Below are 19433 nucleotides of genomic sequence, written 5' to 3' on the forward strand. Positions count from 1 at the left end.
GTTTATTGTGTGAAAGGTTTTTTTATTTTTATTATTATTAGGATTATTATAACTAACTAATTACATTTTTTTCTATTTCTTATACTTTATGTATATTGTTTCTCCTTTGTCTACTGAATGTGCATTTTTGTTATTCAGATGTGTGTACATTTAGGTTACACTTTACTTGAAGGTATCTACATAAGAGTGACATAAGTTTTTTTTGAGCTGCTGTAGCACAGGAATTTCCCCAGTGTGGAATTAATAAAGTCTAACTTATATTATCATATCTTATCTTACCTTATACTAGCCTCTTTCTGACCAGAGTGATTTTTACAGTTCCTGGAATCAAATTCCTAGAAGCCTTTTGTTCTCCTGTTCTGACTGGACCAATTTGGGGATTATTAAGTTCCTCTGGCCACAGTTCCTGTAACTCTTTCAGTTCCTACTTCAGGGCAGGCTCTTTTCCCTTTTCCACATAGTGGTGGTTAGATGGCTGTGATTATAATAACAAAAGGTCAGTTCCTATGGCCACTGGGCCAGTGTGAATGCAAATGTTAAGACCGGTTTTGAGGGGGAGTAGTTAGTAGATCTGTTTAGAAGTGGACTGTTCCTATAACTACATTCCTCTAACTACTTGGTTGGAAAGAGGCTATTTATTTCTCTGTAATATTCTCCCAGGTGCCTTACCTTACCTTTATTTCTCTGTAATATTCTCCCAGGTGCCTTACCTTACCTTTATTTCTCTGTAATATTCTCCCAGGTGCCTTACCTTACCTTTATTTCTCTGTAATATTCTCCCAGGTGCCTTACCTTACCTTTATTTCTCTGTAATATTCTCCCAGGTGCCTTACCTTACCTTTATTTCTCTGTAATATTCTCCCAGGTGCCTTACCTTACCTTTATTTCTCTGTAATATTCTCCCAGGTACCTTACCTTTATTTCTCTGTAATATTCTCCCAGGTGCCTTACCTTACCTTTATTTCTCTGTAATATTCTCCCAGGTGCCTTACCTTACCTTTATTTCTCTGTAATATTCTCCCAGGTGCCTTACCTTACCTTTATTTCTCTGTAATATTCTCCCAGGTGCCTTACCCCTTTATTTCTCTGTAATATTCTCCCAGGTGCCACCTTACTTCCTTTATTTCTCTGTAATATTCTCCCAGGTGCCTTACCTTACCTTTATTTCTCTGTAATATTCTCCCAGGTGCCTTACCTTACCTTTATTTCTCTGTAATATTCTCCCAGGTGCCCCCCTGTCTCGGCCACCACTTCCTGGGTGCAGCGGACTGCGGCGCCCCCTGCGATGCCTCCGCCCACGGCGGTCTGATGGATTTCAGCGCGGCGGAGCTAAAGTTTCTGCGGCTCTGCGTGGGCGTCTGCTCGGCGCTGAGCTGTGTCAGCTCGCTGTTCGCCGTGCTCAGCTTCCTGTTGGAGCCGCGGCGCTTCAGATACCCCGAGAGGCCGGTGGGCTTCCTGTCCGGCTGCTGCTTCATGGTGGCGGCCGCCTACCTGGCCGGCTTCCTGCTGGGAGACATGGCCGCCTGTATCACCCATCAGACATCCCGGCCCAGGTACGTGCTGATACTGGTGTAGTCTACGTGATACGCCAACCCAGTCTCACGGCAGTACGTGAAATGGTCACGTATTTTTAAATCTATTGATTCGTGTTCACAGGGACGTTTTTGTTGTTTATTTCGTGGTGGCCAGAACGAAATGGTCTATAGAGAGATTCACGGGGAAACGCCTCACACGCCGGGAGACGGCCGCAGGGAACGCGCGACAATAACGGGACGGTTAACGGGGAAACAAAACGCCACACGCGGTGACGCGATCCCCGGTCTCTGGCGTGAAAGTCCGGAATTGTTTGATCCATCCACCACCCCAACCAACCTCCTTACGCGGATTTTCGGCATTTAATACTACTCGCCAGCGCAGACGTGCTGTGATCACGACACATGCTTCCCATTTAAATACATTACTTTACATTGCGTCCCGGCCACCACGAATTAAACGACAAAAACGTCCCCGTGACCACAAATCAATAGATTAAAAATACGTGACCATTTCACGTACTGCCATGAGACAGGGCTGGATACGCAGGTATACAGAGTATACCCACTAGGAAATGTCAAGGATTTCAGTATACCCACTTACAAAAACACAAGGATAATGTTACATAATGATGAAGCTATACTGCCGCTTAGGATGACTCTGCAGCACACGTTAATGTTATAAAAACCCCGAGGGGTTTATACTGGGAGGGAAAAAATTACAGTATACTCACTACAAAAAACTAGACTACACCACTGTGCTGATTGGTGGAATTAGGACCATTGCCTTAGGAAGCTGGCCGGGTTTAATGTGGACTAGACCCTGATGACCCTTTTCAGTTGTCAGTTGTCTCCTTCTCCTTAACCCTCCTGGTGTCCTTGGGTCAAATTTGACCCATTTTTTAAAAAGTTACCATATCAGAAATTTGGGTTTCTTTCAACCAAATTGTCAAAGAATCGAACGTGGATGGTTCCATACAATCATTACTCTCCACAGGTAAAACAAATCATCAGTTCAGTACTTTTAATTAATTTGGGTGTTTTATATAATTTTATAGCATTTGAAAAATTACAACAAAAAAAAAGTGACAAAAATGTTGTGAAAGAAATCTACAAAAACATAAAAATATCGACAAAAACGTCAAATAGTGACAACAAAACCTGGATAAAAATCCAGTTGTGTCAAAAAAGAACAACAAAAGGTTGAAAAAAAAGTTTCCATTTAAAATTTTGATCCAGAAAAAACTAAGTTGCGTGTTGGTCAACGGGAAGACAACATAAGGGTTAATCTGCTGGTATGGGTCCATTACTGTAGAACTTTAACTAAGGTGAGCCGATGCAGCACAGGTTCTAAGTAGAAAGGCCTGGAGGTTGAATCTATCCTGTCAGATAGTCCTCATCCCTTACAGGCTGAATTTCAGATGTTGCCATCTGGATCACACTTTAAACTTCCAAAACTCAGAACCAACAGAACACTCTTTTGTACCTGCAGTCATTCTACTGCTTACTTCTATAAAGAACCATAGATAACTTATTGACTTACTATTTATTGATTGTTTACTGTGTTTTATTGTTTTTATCTATGCCTGCGAGGTAGGCAATCTCTGTATTGTGTGATTTGTACTATACTATCTGCTGCACCACAAAAGGAACTTGAACCGTTTGTTCTGAGACGACTCAGGTTTCTTTAGTCGGAGTCATGTTTTTATGCTTCTTCATGCTGAATGACATCTCTGGTAAACACAGGATCCTAAAGTGCATGACTCTGTGTTGACAAACTTACAGATCTGTCCATTAAATCAAGTCACTGTTTGAGTGTTAACCCTTGTGTGCTCTTCCCGTCAACCGTGCAACTTTTTGTTTTTCTGGGTCAAAATTAAAAAAAAAATTCAACGTTTTGGATGTCTTTTTCTAAACTTTTGTTGCTTTCCCCCCAGTGTTTTTGTCACTTTTTCCAATGTTTTTGTGTGTTTTGTTCCCCAAGGTTTTGAAGCTTTTCCCAACATTTGTCACTTTTTTCAACGTTCTTTTATAAAAAATAATTTTTTCAAATGCTATGAAAGAAACCCAAATTTCTGATATAGAAACTTTTTGAAAATGGGTCAAATATGACAACTGGATCTTAGTGTTGGGGGGAGGCTCTACACAGAGCTTTCTGGGACAATATCTTTAAGAGAAGAGTGGACTGAGTTTCTTTAGTCTAGGACAGACCTAATCCCAAACTTTGAGCTTGTGTCCCACTCAAACTTGTTAGCAGAGATTTCCACTAGATTTCTAAAGATGGTTTCAAAGAGACAAAGCTGTCCAATATGTCCCAGAAAGGCCAGAGTAACCTGTCACTATTCAAAGAGACAAAGCTGTCCAATATGTCCCAGAAAGGCCCAGTAACCTGTCACTATTCAAAGAGACAAAGCTGTCCAATATGTCCCAGAAAGGCCAGAGTAACCTGTCACTATTCAAAGAGACAAAGCTGTCCAATATGTCCCAGAAAGGCCCAGTAACCTGTCACTATTCAAAGAGACAAAGCTGTCCAATATGTCCCAGAAAGTTCCGAGTAACCTGTCACTATTCAAAGAGACAAAGCTGTCCAATATGTCCAGAAAGGCCAGAGTAACCTGTTTAATGTTTCATGTTTGTTTGGATTTCTGTAGAGTGTCTCTGAGGACTTTAAAAAGCGCTTTATAAACCCAATACATTTTTATTATTATTATTATTATTATTATTATTATTATTATTATTATTATTATTATTGTTGTTGCGTTTTGAACAGCGGCAGCGTGAAGACGGTTGCCCAGGGAACCAGGATGGACGTCTGCACCCTCCTCTTCGTGGTGGTCTACTTCTTCGGCATGGCGAGCGCGGCGTGGTGGCTGATCCTGTCGCTCAGCTGCTTCCTGTCGGCCGCCATGGCGTGGGGCGGCGAGGCGGTGGAGGCCAGGGCGCCGTGCTTCCACCTGCTGGCGTGGGCGCTGCCCGCGCTGCAAACCCTCGCCGTCCTGGCCGCGGGGCTGGTGGACGGAGACGTGCTAACGGGCGTCTGCTACGTGGGCGTCCACAGCGTGGCGGCACTGCGGCACTTCGTGCTGGTACCGCTGCTCGGCTACCTCTGTGTGGGCGCCGCCCTCCTGCTGGCAGGCTTCGCCTCTCTCTTCAGGATCCGCGCAGCCGTGAGGCGCGGCGGTGGCGAGACGGAGCGGCTGGAGAGGCTGATGGTGAGGATGGGCGTGTTCGGCGTGCTGTACGCGGGGCCGGCCGGCGCCCTGCTGGCCTGCGGCCTGTACGAACAGGCCCTCCGGCCGCAGTGGGAGGGGGCGTGGCGCAGGAGGACGTGCAGACGTTTGGGCGTGCCGTGCCCGGTCGGGACGGGGACCCCGGCGGCGCCGAGCTTCAGCGTGTTCGTCATCAAATACCTGATGAGCCTGAGCACGGGGATCGGGTCGGGACTCTGGGTCTGCTCCGGGAAAACGCTGCAGACGTGGCGCCGCTTTTACACCAGACTCCGAGAGGGAGGGGGGGAGACCACGGTGTAGAGGGGGGGTGTGTGTGTGTGTGTGTGTGTGTGTGTGTGTGTGTGTGTGTGTGTGTGTGTGTGTGTGTGTGAGCCTGTTCTTTGTTCTAAAATGTTCCAACTTTTCATTCACAAAAGTTGCTGATTGTTTATAATATATAAATAAATAAAAGAAAAAAAATTGTTTCTGAAACATTAATTCATTGAGTAAGTATTTTAAAATAATTCACTAAAATAATCTATTTGCATAACATGTAAATGATTAGAATAAAGGAATATACTATTACAAAGTACAAACATAAAATGTCATTTAAAATGTAGTGTGGCGTTGTGCCTGTAGTTCCTGCTGATGTCCACCAGAGGGCTCCATGTAACCACTGATCTACACTTAGTAGTTCCTAGATTTGGTCATGTGTGAATAGCAGAACTCTGGGTTAGTTTGATGCTGCTCCTCTCTGGGCGTTTCCTCTTGTTCCCTTTTTAAAGTTTACTTTAACTTCCCAGAGTTTGTTTCACAGTTTGTTCTCTCCGTGTGAAGCTCCAGCTGAAGGTAATTTAACTCTAATTTCTGTAAGGTTTATGTATATATAATGTCTGTAATGTTTGACTGGTGAACTCCAGCTGTGGTCAGTTTAGTTTGAGAGCAGAAAGCTGCAGAGAAACCAACTCAACTGGACTTGTGATTCATTCAAACTGGAGTCTTAACAATGATCGGCCTCCATGTTGTGTAGATATCTGGGAGTATTACTATCTTATTGATCCTAAAATATACGTTAATGTAAACTCTTTAAACATCATCTGACACTGTTTTGTTTCAGAGAAAGTTAAACATAATGAAAGTGTTTAACTTTTATTCATTTCCAAAGGCAGTAAAAGAAAAGTTTCATTTTTAGCCGCGCCTGAAACGCGTGCATGCTATAAATAGAACTGACGTCTATTTTTCTCGCAACACGCAAGTGTGTTGGAAGCGTTTCCAGGCAAAACAGAATAGGAAAAAAATGTTGTATGTCATTTTGAGACTAATACATATTAATGAATGACTAGGTTTTGATATAAATGCAGATATAAATGTAATTTTTCTTTAGAAATAGATTTTCTAATATGTCACCTGTCAATCCAGAAGGAAATATTCTGGAGTCTATTTTGGCGTCAATCCTGCCGACGTTGTCTTTGCTGTAATTTAAGTTCCTAAATGTTGTAGGTTTCCACAGAATGAAGCCTTAGCTCGATGCTCATCTAAATCTCCTCGTCTTAATTACATTGTATGTATTTATTTTGTAATACTTAATCAATAAAAAACGTATTTCTTTTTAATTTTTTTAACACAATGTATTATTAACTTTAGTATATACTTGTATGAATGACAGATACCCCCATTTAGTGTGTGTGTTATGTGAGTAAAAAGGCGCTAGATGATCCATTGGTACAATGAAGATATACATTCCACTGAAGGACAGACCACCGAAATATTGTTATTTGGGGATAACCTTACTGTTATTGTGATGTAGTATTATATTAAGTATTGTATATTGTTCCAACTAGTGCAGTTAGCCGTCTGAATGAATGTTGGAGTAAACCAACCAACCAACCGTCTCATAGTTTTTAAATATAATGAAACACCCTGGAGTCTGTGTGTACTCTCAACACCTCATCCTCTGTTATAATCCAAATATACTTTACATTTAAAAACAACTCTACTACATTTGTTATTACATGTTAACTGTCAGAAGTTCCATTTATTATTTCCTATATATATATATATATATATATATATATATATATATATATATATATATATATATATATATATATATATATACACACACACACACACATATACACACACACACACACACAGCGCAGCAGGCAGAGGAGAGATCTACCATAGATAGACTGTATATTATTAGTCTATGAGATATACCCGTTTCTTTTCGGGAGACTTGTTTAAATTATGCCATAGGCTATAACCTACATTATATTTTGTAGTTCATATTTTTGGTGTATTTGTTTTCTGATTTATTAGAAGTTGAGTTTCAGTCTGTATGATAAATGTAAACAGTTGTACATAAAGTGGTAACATGCTATGACATGTTATGGAGACTAAAGGGGAGACACCAACCTTTATCATTTGAATTTCTAATTTCCATCTCCCTGGGCATATACAGTGCACTACAATAATATAGAAATGATAATTCCACATAACACTAATAGGAACACATAGGACACACCAGTGCATATGCCTACTTATATTTTTAATTTAAACTGACTTAAACTTCATGGTATTGAGAAACGCCCCTCTGTCTCTCGGCCCTTCCTCTTGTTTCCTGTTCAGTTTCCTGTTCACTTTTCACAGTTTTTGACGCAGTTTTCTCTCCGTGTGAAGCTCCAGCTGAAGGTAATTTAACTCTAATGTCTGGAACGTTTTAATATACTGTGTATATATATAATATAATGTCTGTAACGTTTGACTGGTGAACTCCAGCTGTGGTTATTTTAGTTTTAGAGCAGAAAGTTGCAGAGAAACTAACACAACTGGACTTGTGGTTAACTAAAACTGGCGTCTTCCCAACGATCCGCCATGTTGTGTGGATATCTGGGAGTGTTTCTGTCTTATATAGATCCTTTATTTCTGTTTTATAGATCCTTTATTTCTGTCTTATAGATCCTTTATTTCTGTTTTTATGATAAACCCATCGGACATTTCTGTCAGCAGCTTATAGTTTAGCAGATAAAAACACTAAAGAAGAGAAGCGCTTCGTTTCTCCGTCTGTACCGCGAGGTGGGGAGGAGGGGGTCTCTAAATAATACTTTATTTTAAACATTTTAAACATCATCTGGCACCGTTTAAATTCCGTTTGGTTTCAGAGGAAGTTCAACATAATGAAAGTGTTGAAGTAAGGCGGTACAAAAAGGTTTTAAGCCCCTGGCCTGATTTGGCTGGTTTGATCATAAGATGGCGCCTCTAGTTACTTCCTCATTCCTGCTGTCAGAAAACAAACCGTCGTCTCCACCAGAGTAAAGTCAGACACAACAGGACTCTACTGTTTCCTCTGGGACCTTTCAGAATAAAATGCAGTGACCTAAATGCCTCTGTTACTGTTGTAGTGATGTGTGGAGGAGGAGGATGCACAGGACGAGGGCTGGGCGATATGGCCTAAAAAAAAATCCAAGATTTTTTCCTACTTAAAATCAATCTGCAGATGGTAAAGAAATTGTTCAAAACAAGTTTTAACTTCATTTTGATAAGTGTTTTCCCTACCATTTTTTTTTTTTTTTTTTTTTGGGGGATGACAACATTATATAATTCTGCTATGTATTCAAAAACAACAAAACAGATGCGAGAGATAAAGCTGTTTTCACACTTACAGGTAATTCTCTTCTCGTTCCTCGCTAAAAGTTCAAATAATTTTAACATTATTGCACAACCTTGCTGAGTAACGTCAGTGTTTCCTCTATGTTGATTGCATAGTGGCGGTGCGCCACGGTAAGATTTCCAGTGCCACGGTATCAGAAATAGGGCAGACGCACAACAGAGTTTCCTCTTTGTACACAACGCACCATAGTGCCTTCGGCTGTTTATGAAAAGTCATAAAGTCGTAGAGCCGTCTGCTCTACTGAACTCAAGCCAAGTGTCATTCGCTCTCTCTCCCCCTAGGGTGAGCTTAACTTTAACCTTTTTTTTTAAAGTAAGTGCTGTAGTATAACTAACAGGAGACAAGTTTGGAGACATTACCTTATTTAATCATTACATTAATAAATATTTTGTTGCATCTCTTTTCGGTGTTGTAATTTGTAGACGGTCCCTAAGCTCTCGTCTTACTGCCGGTAGCAGCAGAGAGCAGAAGTGTTATTTACATAAACTTCTGGTGTACCTACAAACCTTCCAATCCATCGTTTTTTGAGTAAATAACCTATTTGTACTAGAGTAGACGTTTGGTATCATTTCGGGCATTATTAGTGGGGTAACTTACGAGATACAAACCTGCAGGGCTGTAGTCAAGACCACCTTTGTCGAGTCCAAGACAAGTCCAAGACCAGAGAGGTTTGAGTCCAAGACAAGACCGAGTCCAAAAAGGTTCAGGTCCGAGTCAGCACCGAGTCCAGGACAGGAAAAAAAAGTCTAATACATCCATGACATTATCAGTCATTTGGGGTTATTATTTGTTGATTTAAAAGCAAAAACAGTGTCCCAACACCCAGGATTTTTAAGTAAAGACATTCCCCTTGATATCATATAATCTAATCTAAAGAAAACAGAATGATGATATATGGTGATACCTCATAATAACAGTGTTATAACTCATATACAAACACCAACCCACTACTATTACCACTTCTAGGTTTACTGAGCATTTGAGTAACTAAATGACAATATAGCTTCACTCCAGATGTACAGTAGTGTAGAAAAGAAGTGACCAGTATTACAGAGTGGGTTGGTTGGTTATAAACCCTATGGTTGGTTTATGCCTTCCCTGAAAAAAAAATATTGTATTATATTATTATTTGGAAGTGTGTGAATCAATACAAATTAGCCGGGCACGCAGATGCAGAGCGTGCCCTGCGAAGATAACCTCTAGTGTGTGATTGGTTATTAAATGGCCAGTGTTTCACTTTCCCTCCAATAGTAAACAAACATAGGTAGCGGCGAAAACGTTATATGGGAACATAGTAAAGAGTAAAGACACCTGGATTCGGTCGAGACCAAAAGCCATATTTGGCAAGACCAGTGGCCGAGACCGAGACAAGTCCGAGTCCGAATACCAGCGAGGCCGAGACAAGTCCGAGACCATAGAAAAACTCGAGTCCAAGACCGGACTCGAGTACTACAGCCCTGCAAACCTGGATCCATTAGCGCCTGCACTAAGCTAACCAGCTAATAACGCTAACTCGTCCAATGTTCGACTCAGGTGAAAAAAGCTTCTGGGGGGGTGTTTGGCTCGAGGTCATGGTGCAAAGGACCCTAGGGTGAAATTACTCTCAAACATCACTTTAAAGTTACTGTTTTAAAACAGTTTTCCAGGTTAGTTGGGGTGCATGCAGCTGGTAATGTTCACTCAGCGTTTAGTTTGGTTGTTAAACTGTGTCTAAAATGGGTGGTGACGTTAAATGACCCTACGGTACCGTCTATTTGCTGGATGGTTTCAAGGTAACGGTTGACAGCTAACATTGGCAGATAAGCCCGTACACTGACGTCCAATACTACCCCCTCCCTCGCTGAAAACATTTCTAGAGGAAACACAGTATGTGTCTGTGTGTGTACTCTGAACACACCATCCTCTGTTGTAATCTAAACATACTTTAGATGTAAAAACAGCTCTATTCCATGTGTTATTACATGTTATTACATGTTATCTGTCAGTCTGTGTGTTACTAGATTAGGTAATGCTGGTCTGTCTGGGCGGTTCTTCTTGTTTCCTGTTTAAAGTTTACTTTCACTTTCCAGAGGCTGATGTGTGACGCAGTTTATTCTCTCCGTGTGAAGCTCCAGCTGAAGGTAATTTAACTCTGATGTCTGTGTATATATATATATATATATATATATATATATATATATGTATATGTAATGTTTGACTGGTGAACTCCAGCTGTGGTTAGTTTAGTTTAAGAGCAGAAGGTTTAGCAGCTGAAACACTAAAGAAGAGAAGAGCTTAATTTCTCCGTCTGTACCACGAGGAGGGGGGGAGGGGACATTTAAAATAAGTAATTTAAACATCATCTGACACCGTTTAAATTCTGTTTTGTTTCAGAGAAAGTTAAACATAATGTTGATAAGGCTAAAGGCAGTGAAAAACAGTTTTGTGTGTGTGTTTTTACTTCCTGTGTCCCATCAGTGAAAAACACTATTAACCTCTATAGACGAGTGGAAAGTCCCTCGTGTTGTATTCACGGGACAAAAGAAGAATGTGTCTGTCTGTCCCAACCATGAAGCTGCAGTCAGGAAACTTTACAGCTGTGTAGTTGAGATCTAAATGAAGGCTGAGTGGGGTCCAAGCAAGGGGGGGGGGGAAGTAGGAGGAAAGACGTAAGGAAGGGCCAACTTTAAGCCCCTGCCTGGATTTGGTCGGTGTGATCCATCATAAGATAGCCTCTAGTTATTTTTTTATTTCCTTTCTCCTGCTGTCAGAAAACTAACCGTCGTCTCCACCAGAGTAAAGTCAGACACAACAGGACTCTACTGTTTCCTCTGGAACCTTTCAGAATAAAATGTAGTGACCTAAATGCCTCTGGTACTGTTGTAGTGATGTGTGGAGGAGGATGCACAGGACACAAAGGTGAGATTGATTGTCATAATGGAGTCTTGTCTCCATTAGAGGACAGAAAGATGACATTAGTCCTGGAGTCTTGTCTCCATTAGAGGACAGAAAGATGACATTAGTCCTGGAGTCTTGTCTCCATTAGAGGACAGAAAGATGACATTAGTCCTGGAGTCTTGTCTCCATTAGAGGACAGAAAGATGACATTAGTCCTGGAGTCTTGTCGTTAGAGGAGAGGACCATTAGAGGACAGAAAGATGACATTAGTCCTGGAGTCTTGTCACCATTAGAGGACAGAAAGATGACATTAGTCCTGGAGTCTTGTCTCCATTCAAGGACAGAAAGATGACATTAGTCCTGGAGTCTTGTCTCCATTAGAGGACAGAAAGATGACATTAGTCCTGGAGTCTTTCCAGTGTCCCTGTTCTCCCAGAAAGAGAATGAATGACAGAGCAGGATGAGCAGAGAGCAGAAATCATTCAGTGAAGAGCTTCAGACTTTATTTTCTGCTTGATAGCTTCTAGTTTCTCCAGCAGCTTCTGGTTCTGGAGATTAAAAAGTGGTCTTCCTCTCTTTCTACCAGGACCCATCAGAGACCAGACCCTGCTGAACCTGAACCTGAACCTGAACCCAGCTGTGTGTCCATGGAGACACTACTACTTTAAAAACGAAGGCAACCTGGAAGGGAGAGGCGAAATGGAGGAGAGGCTAATACAAGTGAATGAGAGGCTACCTGAAATGGAGGAGAGAGGATTGATGGAGAGACTTGAATGGCAGAAGGAGAGAATAGCGATGGAAAGAGAAATAGAAATGTTAAGAAGAAGATTTAGGTGAGTTGTGAACATCCAGCAAACTGGAACAAGTCTCATTGGATGGAACTACATCCTGTCTGGGTTGTTTTGGGTCATGTCAGTCTCATGCATGAAAGGAATTATTAGAGTTGATGACTGAAATGAGAATATTTTTTTGCAAAAACATTTCTTGTCTCACTCAAAATATCTTTCTGTTCAGACAACATTTTGAAATATATTTAGGTTTTTTTAATTCTGATTTCAAAAGATATTTTTATTGAGTTTTTGACAGAAAGTAAAGCATTATTGGCATTTCATTGTTAATAATTAGGCCTGAAGACATAATCATATTATTATATTCATGCAGGGAGACTTTAACTGAACATTTGACCTGAAATAAATGTGTTCTTCTATCAGGACCAATCAGAGACCAGAGTCTCCTGAACCTGAACCTGAACCTGGACCTGGACCTGAACCTGGACCTGAACCCAGCTGTGTGTCCTTCCAGAGTGACCGGTCACATGGTCGCCTCATTGACTTTAAAGGTCAACAACCCTCTGCTGAAAAGAGGTAAGCTGTTAATAATAATATAATATTACTGATTCATGTTTTAACTTTTATGTATCCAGAGAAGTTTTTGGAGTTTATTTTCAGCATCTTTCTTCTTAACATATATTTATATTCTCACATCTGAAAGTTGTCCAGTTAAACCAGTTTTCAACTCTTGACTTTAGGTAAATACTGGATCTGGTTTGGTCCTGTATATTATCTGGTGTTTTAGCTTTTTAAACCAGGTTTTTGTATAGTTTATTGCATTTCTTTGTGTTAATCTTGTTTTAGTTGCTGCTTGTATCTCCAGCAGTTTTTGTGTCTGAATACTAAAAAGTGAGTCTCCATCCCTGTTGGTCTTACTCTCTGTGTAACAGGATCCATCAAAGACCAGACTCTGCTGGACCTGAACCTGAACCCAGCTGTGTGTCCTTCAAGAGTGACCGGTCACATGGTCGCCTCATTGACTTTAAAGGTCAACAACCCTCTGCTGAAAAGAGGTAAGCTGTTAATAATAATAATATAATATTACTGATTCATGCTTTAACTTTTTTGTATCCAGAGAAGTTTTTGGAGTTTATTTACAGCAATATGTTCTCTGGTGCTTTTTAACCCATTTTTTTTGTATAGTTTATTGAACTTCTTTGTGTTAAAGGTCCCATGGCATGAAAATCTCCCTTTATGAGGTATTTCAACATTACTATGAGTTCCCCAGCCTGCCTATGGCCCCCCCAGTGGCTAGAAATGGTGATAGGTGTAAACCGAGCCCTGGGTATCCTGCTCTGCCTTTGAGAAAATGAAAGATCAGATGGGCCGATCTGGAATCTTCTCCTTTAGGGTTACCTCCCCTTTCTTTGCAGTTGGTCAAGGCCACACCCCCACCCCCACCCTCCACCTTACCCCCACCCCCACCCTCCACCTTGCCCCCCCCCCTCTCTCCTCCTCAATAGCTACAGACACAGAAATGGCCCATCCTAAGGCCAGTTACACACTGGAAGCGTCGCGCGAGCGTGTCAGCCGTGTGGCGTGTCCGTTTACAGTGTATATTTCGGCTCCCATGGTAACAGGTCAGAGCTTACACACTGCCGGCATGAGACGCGCCCGATACGCGTGCAGCTAGAAATAGAACAGACGCCTATTTTTCACGCGAGACGCGAGCGTGTTGGAAGCGTTTCCTGGCAAAATAGAAGTAGGAAAATAATTTTATATGTCATTAAGACACAAAAACATTTAATAAATGACATATTGATGTTTGAAAGTCTAGGTTTTGACATCAATGTAGATATATTGAAATATTGCACCTGTCATACAGAACGAAATACTCTGTAACATATTTTGCAGTCAATACTGCCGATGTTGTCTTGCTTTAATCAGATCAGTAGGCTGTATATAAAGGGTAGTAGGACAGGCTACGATAACAACGTAGTGTGTGTTCTGAGTGATGGTCCAACATCAGATAGGCTAGATAGGCTCTTTACAGCTACACAACGTTGTTCAGACAGCCCACTTACCCATTTATCAGAGTTTGAATCTGTCGGCACTATGTCCCGAGATCAGCCCTCCCTGTTACCTAGCAGCAGGAGCAGCGCCGCGTCAGACACGCTTCTGGTGTCTAGGACACAGAAAAATCCACGCAGCTGAGACGCAACCGAAACGCCACGCTCTCGAGACGCGTGCAGTGTGTAACCGGCCTAAGGAAAGCTCATTGTGGGACTGGCTCTAGTGGCTGGAATTCTGAACCAAGGCTGCATTTCGGGAAAGGGACTTCAGATACAGTATTAGGGGACCACTAAGGTCTATATAAAAGAGACTTCAGATACAGTATTAGGGGACCACTAAGGTCTATATAAAGAGACTTCAGATACAGTATTAGGGGACCACTAAGGTCTATATAAAGAGACTTCAGTAGATACACCACTAAGGGGGACCAGATAAGGGGACCCTAAGGTCTATAAAAGAGACTTCAGATACAGTATTAGGGGACCACTAAGGTCTATATAAAAGAGACTTCAGATACAGTATTAGGGGACCACTAAGGTCTATATAAAAGAGACTTCAGATACAGTATTAGGGGACCACTAAGGTCTATATAAAAGAGACTTCAGATACAGTATTAGGGGACCACTAAGGTCTATATAAAAGAGACTTCAGATACAGTATTAGGGGACCACTAAGGTCTATATAAAAGAGACTTCAGATACAGTATTAGGGGGACCAATAAGGTCTATATATATAAAAGAGACTTCAGATACAGTATTAGGGGACCACTAAGGTCTATATAAAAGAGACTTCAGATACAGTATTAGGGGACCACTAAGGTCTATATAAAAGAGACTTCAGATACAGTATTAGGGGACCACTAAGGTCTATATAAAAGAGACTTCAGATACAGTATTAGGGGACCACTAAGGTCTATATAAAAGAGACTTCAGATACAGTATTAGGGGACCTGATTCATGTTTCAACTAAGGTCTATATAAAAGAGACTTCAGATACAGTATTAGGGGACCAAAGGTCTATATAAAGACTTTCAGTATTAGGGATACAGTGATAGAGGACCACTAAGGTCTATATAAAAGAGACTTCAGATACAGTATTAGGGGACCACTAAGGTCTATATAAAAGAGACTTCAGATATAGTATTAGGGGACCACTAAGGTCTATATAAAAGAGAATGGCAAAAATATTCCCAAATATTCTTCTCCAACTGGGAATACCAGGGGGAGGATTGGGATGTGTGTGCCTCAGAGTGCCCCTTCCAGGGTAACTTCATCTGCACATCCCCCCTGGAGAACCAGAGACCCTTGGTAAGTGTTTGTGTCAGCTGGGTCAGGACACTATTTGCCATGAGAAGACTTCTGCCATTTGGGTCTGGACACGTAAGGCACGGTTTCAGTGAGTGGGTTCATGACCAGGCCTCATGATACCAGTCTGCTGCTCCAGGAGTTCTTTAGACCAACCATGTTGTAGCCCTGGTTTACTTCTTAGTTCTTTCTGTTGATTCACAGTGGGGTCAGCAGCACCACCAACACTTTAACGTCAGGGGAAACCATCTGATTCAGTGTTGTAATCAACACTTTAATGTCACAGGACCTTTACCTTGTGTTTGTCTCTGTGTGGACAGACATGATGTGATCTAATTCTTCCTGATTCCTCCACAGAGTGGACCAGGAGAGCTCAGAGGTTCCCAGTGGGCAGTCTGCCCAGCAGCATCAAACACACCTGGACTCCATCTTTATGGTCTGTACAACAACTACTTTCACATCTATTCTGTTCACAACCATCTCCATGCTGTATGTTTCAGACCAGTGGATTGTCAGTCTGTCCAACATGGATCTGATGTTTGCTTCCATGATTTCAGTTTGATTGTGTCATTCATATAATCTTCTGTCCCAGCTGCTGGAGGAGAACATCGTCCCTTTTGTGAAGAACGAGCTGAAGAAGATCCAGAAGGTTCTGAGTCCAGATTACCCTGAATGCTCAGAGAGTCAGAGGAAGGATGAGGATGAAGAGCAGAGGAGGTGCAGAGAGGCATTTCTGAAGATCACACTGCACTTCCTGAGGAGAATGAAGCAGGACGAGCTGGCTGACCGTCTGCATAGCAGTAAGAGGATTTCTCTAAAGATTTAACTTGCTGGACAAATGGGACGTTTACTAATGTCTCCAGAGATGGGTCAAAGTATGTTCCTGCTTTTTGTTATGAATCACTTACTGGTCTTCTTTGTTGTGTGTTAATTCAGGAAGTTTTTCTGGAGTTTGTAAGCGTAAACTCAAATCTAACCTAAACAAGAAGTTCCAGTGTGTGTTTGAGGGGATTGCTAAAGCAGGAAACCAAACCTTTCTGAATCAGATGTTCACAGAGATCTACATCACAAAGGGAGGGACTACAGAGGTCAATGCTGAACATGAGGTCAGACAGATTGAAACAGCATCCAGGAAACCAGACAGACCAGAAACAACAATCAGACAAGAAGACATCTTTAAAGCCCCACCTGGAAGAGATGAACCAATCAGAACAGTGATGACAATGGGAGTGGCTGGCATCGGGAAAACAGTCTTAACACAGAAGTTCACTCTGGACTGGGCTGAAGACAAAGCCAACCAGGACATCCAGTTCACATTTCCATTCACCTTCAGAGAGCTGAATGTGCTGAAAGAGAGAAAGTACAGCTTGGTGGAACTCGTTCATTACTTCTTTAGTGAAACCAAAGAAGCAGGAATCTGCAGGTTTGAAGAGTTCCAGGTTGTGTTCATCTTTGATGGTCTGGATGAGTGTCGACTTCCTCTGGACTTCCTCAACACTAAAATCCTGACTGATGTTACAGAGTCCACCTCAGTGGGTGTGCTGCTGACAAACCTCATCAGGGGGAATCTGCTTCCCTCTGCTCACCTCTGGATAACCACACGACCTGCAGCAGCCAATCAGATCCCTCCTGAGTGTGTTGACATGGTGACAGAGGTCAGAGGGTTCACTGACCCACAGAAGGAGGAGTACTTCAGGAAGAGATTCAGAGATGAGGAGCAGGCCAACAGAATCATCTCCCACATCAAGACATCACGAAGCCTCCACATCATGTGTCACATCCCGGTCTTCTGCTGGATCACTGCTACAGTTCTGGAGGACATGTTGAAGACCAGAGAGGGAGGAGACCTGCCCAAGACCCTGACTGAGATGTACATCCACTTCCTGGTGGTTCAGTCCAAAGTGAAGAACATCAAGTATGATGGAGGAGCTGGGTCGGATCCACACTGGAGTCCAGACACCAGGAAGATGACCGAGTCTCTGGGAAAACTGGCTTTTGAGCAGCTGCAGAAAGGCAACCTGATCTTCTACGAATCAGACCTGAGAGATTGTGGCATCGATATCACAGCAGCCTCAGTGTACTCAGGAGTGTTCACACAGATCTTTAAAGAGGAGAGAGGACTGTACCAGGACAAGGTGTTCAGCTTCATCCATCTGAGTGTTCAGGAGTTTCTGGCTGCTCTTCATGTCCATCTGACCTTCACCAACTCTGGAGTCAACCTGCTGTCAGGAAAACAAACAACATCAACACAGTTCTACCAGAGTGCTGTGGACGAGGCCTTACAGAGTCCAAATGGACACCTGGACTTGTTCCTCCGCTTCCTCCTGGGTCTTTCACTGCAGACCAATCAGAATCTCCTACGAGGTCTGCTGACACAGACAGGAGTTAACTTGTGGATGAGCACCACTCTCCTAAAGATGTTACTGACAGGAAGTAGCTCAGAGACCAATCAGGAAACAGTCCAGTACATCAAGCAGAAGATCAGTGAGAATCTGTCTGCAGAGAGAAGCATCAATCTGTTCCACTGTCTGAATGAACTGAATGATAGTTCTCTAGTAGAGGAGATCCAACAGTACCTGAGATCAGGAAGTCTCTCCACAGATGATCTGTCTCCTGCTCAGTGGTCAGCTCTGGTCTTCATCTTACTGTCATCAGAAGAAGATCTGGACGTGTTTGACCTGAAGAAATACTCTGCTTCAGAGGAGGCTCTTCTGAGGCTGCTGCCAGTGGTCAAAGCCTCCAACAAAGCTATGTAAGTGGGATTTATTCATCAATAAATACTCTGATATCTTTCTACAGGAGTTAAATATGAATAACTTGTAATAAATAACCACTGTGTTACACACACATTCTCACACACACACACACACACACACACACACACACACACTAACACATTCACACACACACACACACACACACACACACACACACACACACACACCTAACACATTCACACACACACACACACACACACACACACTAACACATTCACTCACACACACACACACACACACTAAAACATTCACTCACACACTCACTCACTCACACACACACACACACACACACACTAACACATTCACTCCACACACACACACACACACACACTAACACATTCCTCACACACACACACACACACACACTCTCACTCACTCACACACTCACACACTCACACACACACACACACACTAAAACATTCACTCACACACCACACACACACACACACACACACACACACACACACTAACACATTCACTCACACACACACACACACACACACACACACACACACACACACCAACACATTCTCACACACACACACACACACACACACACACACACACTAACACATTCACACACACACACACACACACACACACACTAACACATTCACTCACACACACACACACACACACTCACACACACACACACACACACTCTCACTCACTCACTCACACACACACACACACACACACACACACACACTCACTCACATTCACTCACACACACACACACACACACACTCCCTCCCACACTCACTCACACACACACACACACACACACACTAATACATTCACTCTCACACACACACACACACACTCACACACACACACACACACACACACACACACTCTCACTCACTCACCACACACACACACTAACACATTCACTCACACACACTCACTCACTCACTCACTCACCACCACACACACACACACACACACACACACACACTCACTCACTCACTCACACACACACACACACATACACACACACTCACCACTCACACATTCCTCACACACACACACACTCACTCTCCCTCACTCACTCACTCACACACACACACACACACACTAATACATTCACTCTCACACACACACACACACTCTCACTCACTCACTCACACACACACACACTCACTAACACATTCACTCACACACACACACCACCACCACTTACCACCAATCACCCACACACACACACACACCAACACA

General features: G+C 42.4%; 1 pseudogene; it reads right to left on the reverse strand.

Annotated features, from left to right (window-relative positions):
* Positions 1–19433, reverse strand: part of LOC114551719 (NLR family CARD domain-containing protein 3-like) — a 91093-nt pseudogene that overhangs the window by 38683 nt on the left and 32977 nt on the right.

This window comes from Perca flavescens, unplaced genomic scaffold, assembly GCF_004354835.1.
Source record: "Perca flavescens isolate YP-PL-M2 unplaced genomic scaffold, PFLA_1.0 EPR50_1.1_unplaced_scaf_4, whole genome shotgun sequence".
In the NCBI taxonomy this organism is placed as follows: domain Eukaryota; kingdom Metazoa; phylum Chordata; class Actinopteri; order Perciformes; family Percidae; genus Perca; species Perca flavescens.